The sequence below is a fragment of the Neltuma alba genome, unplaced genomic scaffold (assembly GCF_004799145.2).
Source record: "Neltuma alba isolate B1F8T4 unplaced genomic scaffold, ASM479914v2 tig00003967_pilon, whole genome shotgun sequence".
NCBI classification, from domain to species: domain Eukaryota; kingdom Viridiplantae; phylum Streptophyta; class Magnoliopsida; order Fabales; family Fabaceae; genus Neltuma; species Neltuma alba.
In genome coordinates, this window is record NW_021633499.1 from 295,638 (window position 1) to 306,073 (window position 10,436).

General features: G+C 33.8%; 1 pseudogene; it reads right to left on the bottom strand.

Annotated features, from left to right (window-relative positions):
* Positions 1-1,821: 1,821 nt before the first annotated feature.
* LOC114743166 (polygalacturonase QRT3-like) lies at positions 1,822-5,495 on the bottom strand (annotated as a pseudogene).
* Positions 5,496-10,436: the final 4,941 nt, after the last annotated feature.

The window sequence follows — 10,436 nt, forward strand, 5'->3', positions numbered from 1 at the left end:
GGGTATTTTAGGAAAGATAACTCTTATTTCTCATAAATAACTAACTTAAATAATTTTCTTAATCTACTCAAATTAGTCAATCATCTCAAATTAGCCGAGTCGATCATAAACTGCATGCAGAGCGCCATGACAACCCTTCGAGGAGCAAACACCCCTCTACGGCACGTATCTCGAGTAAGCGATGAAAACCGCAGCAACAAGATCATAGTAGAAGTCGATGGGGCGTTCTCTTACACTCACCGAAAGGCTGCATGTGGAGGCATTATTAAGAACACAGACCACGTAATTCTTGAAGGCTTTATTCACAGGCTGGAACAGGGTGATAATTTAACCGCAGAACTGTAGGGCTGTTTGTGGGGCCTTAAGAGAGCCTGGGACCTGGGAGAAAAGGATATTATACTACGGAGTGATTCAGCTAAGGCTATCCAAACGATCACAGGTGCAGAAAATCCTCTCCATGAGGACTCGAGTGTAGTTGCTGAAATACAGAACTTGCTCAAACGAGAGTGGCGAGTGGAACTGCAAAACATTAACAGAGAATCTAACGCCATGGCGGATGCACTTGCAAAGAAGGCGCTGGAGGGGAGTGTCGACTTCCAAATCCTAAGCAGAGAGACTGCACTGGAGTACATTGCGGCTTTGGATATCTCTTAGTTTCTTCCTTTTTGACTTGTCTGTTTGTCTTTTTCAATTTCCTGCCTATCAAAAAAAAGAATTGGTATGTTATTTTGTCGCCAAAGGTTTAAAGAGTACTAGTATTGTTATTGTATGCGTTTGTACCAATCTTAACCCAATGTTTGGTATGAAGGAATTGAAGGGGAGAAACGGAGAGAGAAAATCTTAATGGGCTCAATTTAAAAAATTGGAAAAGTGGGGTTATAAAAATTTGATTAAAAAAAGATAAAAGAATAAGAAAAATTAATTAAAATTTTTTAATCCCCTTTCATTTTTTTAAATTTGTATCATTAAAATTTTTTCTTCCCTCCCCTCCCATTCAATTCTTTCATACCAAACAGACCCTTGAAGTTATATGTTCATAAGTCTGATGTATAATATATAAATAATTAAATTATCTATATAAATTTTTTTATTAAAATTAGTTTAAAATAATGATTTTGTAAAAAATGCTTTTTTTTAAGAAATATCTACTTATTTAATACTTATAAAAAAATGAATTTGTATGTACTTTTGCCCATTCCTTTTATAACATTTAAATAACCCAACTATATGTTGACAAGAAAATTGATTAAAATTAGTTTAGAACAATAATTAAATGTAGAGACTAACCAATAATTAATGAGATTAAAAATAAAAGAAGATATTATAAATTTAAATATATGCTATTAGTATCTCTTATGAATAGAATCACGTTATCAATAAAAAAAAAAAAAATCGTATTTGTGTATAGAACCAAGGGAAGTTGCGTAAAACTTTATTCGTTTGTTCTTTAACAGAATTAGGTCCTTAATAATCCCACTTTTCGTTTGCATATAACAGGTGTAAGTGTCGAAACGAGCTCTAATATATTAATCAAACATTACCTCATATCCTAAATATAAAAGTTAGATATACATCTAATTTGGAAAGATTAAAAAAATTATTTAATTTAGTTATTTCTAACAAATGTGTGTGGTCTTCCCCAAACTATCTTTTTTAAGTATGGGCGTTAGTGTTACCCATAATAGAAACGCCTTACAATTAATAGGAATATGTTAGAGAAGAAATTATAAATTTGAGAGATAAAATGGATTAAAATCTTACATTTAAGATAAATTTCAACCTGCCAACGAGTTCTTATATTAAGGATATAAGACAATAATATATCACAGAATAATAAATTATAACAATGAAATTAACTGGAATTGTGATGATGACAGAAAAAATTGAAGTTGTACAAGAGCTGCTGTGCTTACATTTCCAAATTGAATCAGTCTTGGCGGAATTTTACTAGCCAAGCTGATTAAAAATAATGTTATCCTATAAAGCATTTAAATCTAAAACCTTATAAAACAACTTACTTTAACAGGCAATTAATTAATTAAGAAGTCTATGTGCGCAGTTCTCTCCTCTTCAATATCACAAGGCCAAAAGCTTGGAACTTTCAATTATATGCTTTGATCCACAGCAACGTATAAACTTGCAGACACTACTGCTTCACTTGTCTGAATCATGACACTATTATCAGACACATTCCTCAGAACATAACTTGGGAAGGTGTCGCCTTCGAAGCTCAATGAATACTGAACATGTTTGATAAGGTTAGGGAAAAGCAAAACATCATTAAAATCCGCCATTAATGAAGTCCCATTTGCTCGCACAGTCTTCTTCGCCACAGTACTCTTCAGGTTCATCCCCTTTACAACGTTCCTGTCTACCACAACCTGATCAACTTGCTTAAAATTATTCCCACTCGACTCATCCAGATGAACGATTTCAACCCCTTTGTTAGACCCAGCAAACATATTGTCAACGATGGTTACTGCGTTGACTACTCCGTTGACCGATTTGAGGACAACATTGGCATCTCCGAGGAAGAAAGTACCCGAAATATGAAGCTGAACCGGGTCTTCTGCAACTATACTGGTTTAATCCATGTAAGAATTCAAAACCCTAGTTTTTGTCAACCCGGTGCCTCCGAAACCAGTGGCTTTGTTATAGCAATGCACGCCGGAGATTATGTTGGCCTGACCGGAGACCATTATTCCGATGGCAGCGGAGAAGATGACGACCTCGGTGATGGCGTTGTCGTTGCCCTGGAGATTGATTCCGGTGCCGGTGAAGTTCCTTTCACCTTTGTCGCCGCCGGCGGTGATGTGTTGGCCGATGAAGGAGTTTCTGATGTAGGTTTCATGGCGGCCTTGGACGAGGATTCCGTTTGTGGTGAAGTGGGTGACGTAGCAGTTGTCAATGCCGATTCTGAGAGAGTTGATCACTGAGATGCCTCCTCCATGGAAGTTGGAGTCCAAGTGAAGGCCCTTGAAGGTGATGAACTCGTAATTGTAGGATGAAGAAGGGGCAGTCTTGTCATTTCAATTGCTGATTGACAAATCAATGAGGTACCCATCTGATGGAAAGCTATCAGAGGCTCGTAGGGTCCCACCATGCATCCGTTTTCACCAAATGTAAAATATACATTAAAATTTTAAAATATTTCTTCTAATCTTAAATATAAATTAATTTTAACTCCCAAATCTTTTTTTCTTGCCAACAATTTTAACTCCCAAATCTAAACTACGCAAAATTGGTTTTTCCATTGTATTAAAATTGAATGAGTTTTCACTTTTATCTTTAATTATTATTAATACTATCAATTTAAAAATCAAACTCTTCCTGTAATCTTTAAATAAGGATGAGTTATTTTTGAGAAAAAACATTAATACGTGAGTTATATATTGCACTATCATATATTTCACCTTAGAAATATGTTATATTTAATATCAGAAAAAATATTATTTATCATAAAAATATTTCATTCGCCTTTCATACTTCATATTAGTATATTGTACTCCCTTCATTTCTTATTATAAGAGATATTTGATACTTATGGCATATTCTCATATATAAAAGACACTTAAAAGTTGTTTTTATTTTTTTATATTGATTTTTTATTTTACCCCTATTTATTTTGCCTTCAACTCATACTCTCCCTCCCTCCCACTTCTCTTTCTTTTAATAATTTAATTGTTCTCTCTCATACTCTCTCTCCTTATTAATGAGGGCATTGTTGAAAAAAATATTATACTTTTTACATATTAATTGTCCTCAACTAATTTTAACTACTTTTTTTATCAACATAATTTAGTTATTTGTCTCTTATAATAAAGAACGGAGGGAGTATAAAACTTAGTAGTAGCTAATTAATTACTCCCTCCGTTCTTTATTATAAGAGACAAATAACCAAATTACGTTGATTAAAAAAATAGTTAAAATTAGTTAAGGACAATTAATGTGTAAAAAGTATAATATTTTTTCCGACAATACCCCCATTAATAAGGAGAGAGAATATGAGAGAGAACAATTAAATTATTAAAAGAAAGAGAAGTGGGAGGGAGAGAGAGTATGAGTTGGAGACAAAATAAATAGGAGTAAAATAGAAAATCAATATAAAAAAATATAGACAACTTTTAAGTGTCTCTTATATATAAGAACATGCCATAAACATTAAATGTCTCTTATAATAAGAAACAAAGAGAATAGTAGTTACTGTACTCTTTTTGGTCCTTATTATTATTGTAACTAATTCTCATATATCAAAGCAGTTAAAACATTAACTTTATCCTGATAATTGTTTTTAAGATTACCTCCAATTTTTAGCACAAAGTTTGATGAATTTTTAGCATTAAACATTAATTATTAACGAGTAAAAGTAAAAAGTTAACAATTAACAAGTTAGTTAATAACTTAGATTTAGAGCTAAAAATTTCTGATGCCCTATAATAGGAAACAAAAGTAGCATATAAAATAAAACAATGGCAGCTATCTTGTATGAAATAAAACTTAAAATGAGTCATAGTATTTGTAACTAACCGATTCATATGGCCTTATGACAACTTTATTGATTGATGAATATTAAAAATTTTGAATGAAATAATTGTTCAACATTTAAATAAATAAATTATTAATTTTGAAAAAGGGAGAATAACATGTTTTTTTCCCCTCGACTTTCTGTAAATGTGGTATCTTTTAACATCGCTCCAAAAGCCAAGGTATGCTTTTGTTGAGAAAAGAGTAAATTAGCAGAAGAAAAGGGAAAAGAAAGAACCCAAAATTTTCAACAAGATCACACATATATATACGTATACACGCACACATATACATATAGTCATTCATTGGTGAGGCCAATTTTCAAATTGAGGTTAGACCATTAAATGCAGAAACCCCCTCCGTCGCAAAGCCGATATTGGATTCTCCGTCCTACTCTTACCAATCAACGCCACGTGGCACCATGCATAGACTTTCCAAGTACATTTTTCAAGAAAGGAACACACCATACTAAATGCTTCGTTTTGTAAATATTACTAATTCACAGCACTTTCGATGTTTTTATCAAAAACAAAAAAAAATAATTTTTCTTCTTAAATCATAATTGCTTTTTTAGAAAAAATAGTTTAATTTTTTTTTAACTCTTTCAGGAGGAATATTTTCTGAATTATTTAATTAAAGTCTTGCAAACTTTTTGTCCTGAAGTGCAATTTTCTCAACTTTCTTATGTTGCTTGCGAAATTATGAGCTGTAAAATGAGTGAAACGAACGAGGAGAAACGTACCATGAAGTTTCCGATGCCGGCGACCGGCAGCCGGAGAGGCCGGCTGATCAAGTAGTTCCCGCCCTGAAGATTAAGCTGTGCACCTCCAAGATTAGCAATGCCGTCCAACAAGAACCCTTCACTGTTACCATTCGCCGCATCCGCCATCGCCGCCAGAAGAGGCTCTGTACTGTCCACCTTCCCCGTCGGATCCGCCCCGTACGACGTCGCTAGATATACCCGTGGACCATTTGAACCCGACTTCACACCAACACAAACAAAAACCAATTATTTTATTGTTAACACACATTGTATGAAAAGAGTACCGCGATATATATACACATAGTTACCGGTGGTGGCGACGGTGACGGAGAAGGAGACGAAGCACTGAGTCTGAAGTGAGCAGCTTTGAGAGCTTCAAGTCTGCGCAATGCTCGGTGATGGCGGTCGCCGGAGATGGTGGGAAGTGACGGATTCTGTGCAGAAGGATGGATACTGAGGAAGAAAAACAGAAAGAGAAAAGGAGGGAACATGGCTTTTATGATTGGTTCCATTGGAGACGACGACGGTGTTTGAGTTGAGAGGTGTTGGATTGTTAAGATTCAGAAGAAGAAGGAGGAGGAGGAGATGGTGGAAGAGGAAAGAAGGCGATGAGTTTTGTGTGAGGGATATAACAAGGGAAGAGGAAAAGCTTTGATAAAGAGACATGGAAAGAGGAGGGCGTAACTGAGATTTGATAAGAAAATGATTTGTCACATTTCATTATCGCCTCATGCTTGTGATACCGAATTTGGATTTTTTCCCCATTTTAGAGACATAATCAAACATAAATTATGTTATTAAATTCTACTTAAGTAATTAATTATTATTTCGTTATGTTAATATTAAGAGAATATTAATTAAGTTCTAAACATTTATGTGTTTGATAATTAAGACTCGTGTGAATAGAATATCTAGCTGGCATGGTTGACAGGTACAAATCCTATTAGTATACTCTCATTTTCTTCTCCTTTTGAATATTTTTCCAAAATCAATAAGAATTAGATTTTAATTAAATAATTTCTAAACAAGATAAAATTTAAAAAAAGTAAAATATTTTCTTCTCTTAAGGACCGTATGGAGTAAAACTTTCAATGGAATTATCAATCTTTTCTATTTTTCAGCCGGAAGAAATAAAAACCTTCTCCATCTAGGCTCTAGCCCATAAATAATACTTCTCCGGTCCTTAATGTAACACCTAATTATTGAATTGATATTGGTCTCAAATATAAGACATATTTCTCATATCTATCAATTTTGTCTAAATTACCCCTATAGAAACTCTTTAAACCATAATCAAATAAAAGAGGGAGAAATGATATTAACGAAAATTATTATGGTGTTTTAAAAAACACGCATATTTTTTTTATAATTAACTAACTTACCTAACTTTTTTAATCTAATCAAATTAATTAAATAGATTTTATATTAAAGACTGGAGGAGTATATTGGATTAGTTTTGATATAGTTATCTCACTGAGTCAGATTCATGTATTATCATGCTCAATTAGGAATAACTCTTCCACAAGAACTCTTTTTCTTGTATTAATGCGAACTTAAATTCAAGACTATGAAAGTCATTATTAATTTTCTCTCATTTTTTATACAAAATAAAATCATTCAATATAAAATTAAATTTTGTTTTCAACTAAAAAAAAACCAAAGGATTTGTAGAAAAACTGTTAGTTGCTTCAATGGCAATGTCATTCGCTATTCTTGGATGAGGTTTCAGGTTTAAATCCAATATTAACATGTTTGTGTGCCTGTGTTTAAAATGTATATAATGGGGGAAAAAAAAGAATGTGTAAGAAAACAGAGAACATAAAATTGAACATTAATTTAAGCTATAATATACAACCTGACCTGACAGAAAAGGAAGGGGTTTCCAACTTGATACTTACGGGGCCTGTTCAAGATTGAGGTTGTGTAGAAGGTATTTTGAAAATGGAAGCAAGCAAGCAATCAGAAGCAGGTTGTTTTACTTTTAGTCATTTATTTAATATTTAATTAAAAAATGATGAAATTATATGCTGATAATGAAAAAAAGGCGGCGGTCCCCCACACATAACTTATATCTTAGGGCTAAAGGGTTTGGCATATTGGAGAAGGTAAGCCCAGTCACTTTTCTTTGGTGGGTTGTTGTACTTGTTTGATTACTTTCATTATTACCATATATTTATGCTGCGCCCTATAACTAATTAATTTATTTTTTAAATCCTCACAGCTATTTGATATACACTATTCTACTTGTTGGCAAAAAAAAAAAAAAACCTATTCTACTTGTTAATATGAGTCGCTTATAATATATTTTTACATATCAAGAAATATATTAAATTAACAAAAAATTTTAATTTACTCTCACTAAAATTTTTTTCCTCTATCTATGTTTATCAACCATTCTCATAGATCTCTCCTTTATTTCTCTTTTTTTATTACAAGTGACTTATATTTAAAACCAAAATCTCCTCTTATAAATCGCTTATATTCAAGATCAGAGTGCTATAATGGAGCTCAAGAAATAAGAAAAATTATTTGCAAAGATTAATAAAAACCGTACCGTGTATGTTATGATATCATCTCTCTATATCATTTTCTCCAAATATTGATAAGGAAAAAAATTAATTTATAGTTCCATAAAGCTTACCTCAATTTTAAATTCAGTTCCTGTAGTTTAGCTTGTTTAAATTGGAACTATTTTTATCTCTAAAATTTAATTTATAGATTTTATAAAGTTTCATATACAGAGAGATATGGGGTATTAGAAGAGTGTTAAATGAAACGATAGAAATTTCATAAAATTCATGAAATTCTATAATTTAAAACTAAAATGTTTTATACTCGAGAAGAAACACTTATAAAGTCCAATTTAAATAAGGGTTAAAGTACAAATCTACTTATAAAATATTTCATCATGGGCGTCTAACATCATTTTTTTTCCGGTGCAAAAATATATATGAAATTTTTAAAATAATAAAAAATGCTATGGCCATTAAGTCCACCAATATTGACTGTTCAGCAAACATATAGATCAAGAAAATAGCGCAAAAAAAACACATAATGTTTTCAAAATAATGCAAAAATACCACGGTCATTAAAAACTTCATATATATTTTTGTACTATTTCAAAAATTTCATGTGTATATTTGTACCATTTTTTTGGTTGATATGTTGTTAATTGGTCAACATTAGTTAACTTAGTAGTCATATTATTTTTGCACCATTTTAAAAATTTGATGTGTACTTTTGCACCCCAAAAAAGCTTATGAAATCCGATGCCCCTAATAAAATATTTTATGAGTAAATTTGTACCTTAACCCTTTAAACGAAATAAGCTACAAAAACAAGATTTAAAATTGAGATAAATTATAAGAAGGTAGAGATTGATTTTCTAATTGACATCATTCATATAATTTTGATTTCACTGGCTCAATGGTCAATACGCAGTTTTTTTTTTGGCCAAAAAAATCACATTTTATTAATATTTGAAAAAAAACATTACAAACACCAATAGCCGAAGCCAAAAAAAAAAAAACACTCAAAAACACCTACAGTACAACCTAACACACAACTAAACAAAAATAAAACCAAGGAAACAAGCACAGTTAGCCTATGCCAAGTTTATTAAAAGCAATACACGCACTAAGGTCCAAAGTCTTGGTCCTGTTAGAGTCATGGGCAAGAAAAACGCCTAAGAAAGATGGAGGAGACACCAGCCAATCACACTGGTACATCTTTCTTGCTGCACGTGCTGCCAACTCATCCGCAGCTTTATTTCCCCGCCTAGAGACAAGAGAAAAATCAACGCCCTCAACAGACTCGCATAGCATCAAGACTTCTTGCAACAGCTCCATACTCTGCCATTCACAGCCACCAGCCGAGCCCTTACGGACTAGTTTGAATAGAATTTCGCAGTCCATTTCAATCAAAACTCTAGAATCCGGAAACCTTCTTCGGTTCAACAAGGCTTCCTTAAGAGCTAAACATTCAGCCATGAAAGGACTTACTGCATCCACTGCCTTACCTAAACCACCCACAAAACTGCCGTCATTATCTCGACAAACCACACCGACACCTGCACATCTCTCTTTTTCAATAAAAGAGCCATCAATATTTATCTTAATCACTCCTGCATCAGGAAAATCCCACTTCATGCGTCGGATAGAAGCAGCATCATCACCAGATCTTTGCTTGCCTTCAGATCTAGCTTTCGAATTCCAAAATTCCTCCACCTGAGCCTCCACCTGACGAACAGTTTCCTTAGCATCAGGTCTCTCCCCACGAAAAACCCAGTTACAACGCTTCTTCCAAATCCACCAGCACATAGTTGCCAAAACAGATTTTCCTCGTTCTTCCAACCTACAACCATCCAACATCTCACAGAGCCAATCCTCGCCTCTCTTCATTGTCCATCTGCTAAATTTCAAACCCAAGCTACAGCCAAACCAGCAAAGCTTGGTCCAGGGGCATAGAAATAACATATGTTCCATTGTTTCCTTTTCAGATTCGCAAATAGGACAGACAGGATCATTTGCACAAGATCTTCGAAACATGGCATCTTTAGTAGCTAGAGCCCCAGTAACTACCCTCCATAAAAAATGTGACACCTTCGGATGAACTGAGAGACTCCAAACAAGCCTCCACAGCTTTTTAGGCACAGTGCAAGAGGGTCCCGGATCCTTCACCTTATTCGTGTCCTTCTGGGATCTAGCCACTGCATACCCAGACTTAACTAAGTATCCTCCATCCCTACAAATCCTCCAAATAGGCCGATCAATGCTAGGAGACATTGGAATAGGAACCTTCAGGATCATCTCCTTTTCCAATTGGGAAATTTTCCCATCAATACTGCTCAAATTCCATCTGCCTTCTACAATCAAATCTTCAACCTTTAGGTTCTTCTCAGCTTCTGAATTAGCAGTGTATTGAAGAGAGTGCCCCTCAAGGCCCAATACCCATCTATCTCCCCAGACACAGATGCTTCTGCCATTTCCTACTTTCCAACACAATTCTTTTAAAAGTAGATCTCTTCCCTCCAACAAGCTTGACCATCCCCAGGACGCACGCTTGCCTTTCTTAGCTTGCATAAAATCATTCTTAGGAAAATAAATTCCTTTCAAGACTCGGCACCATAAATCATCAGGTTTCATCAAAA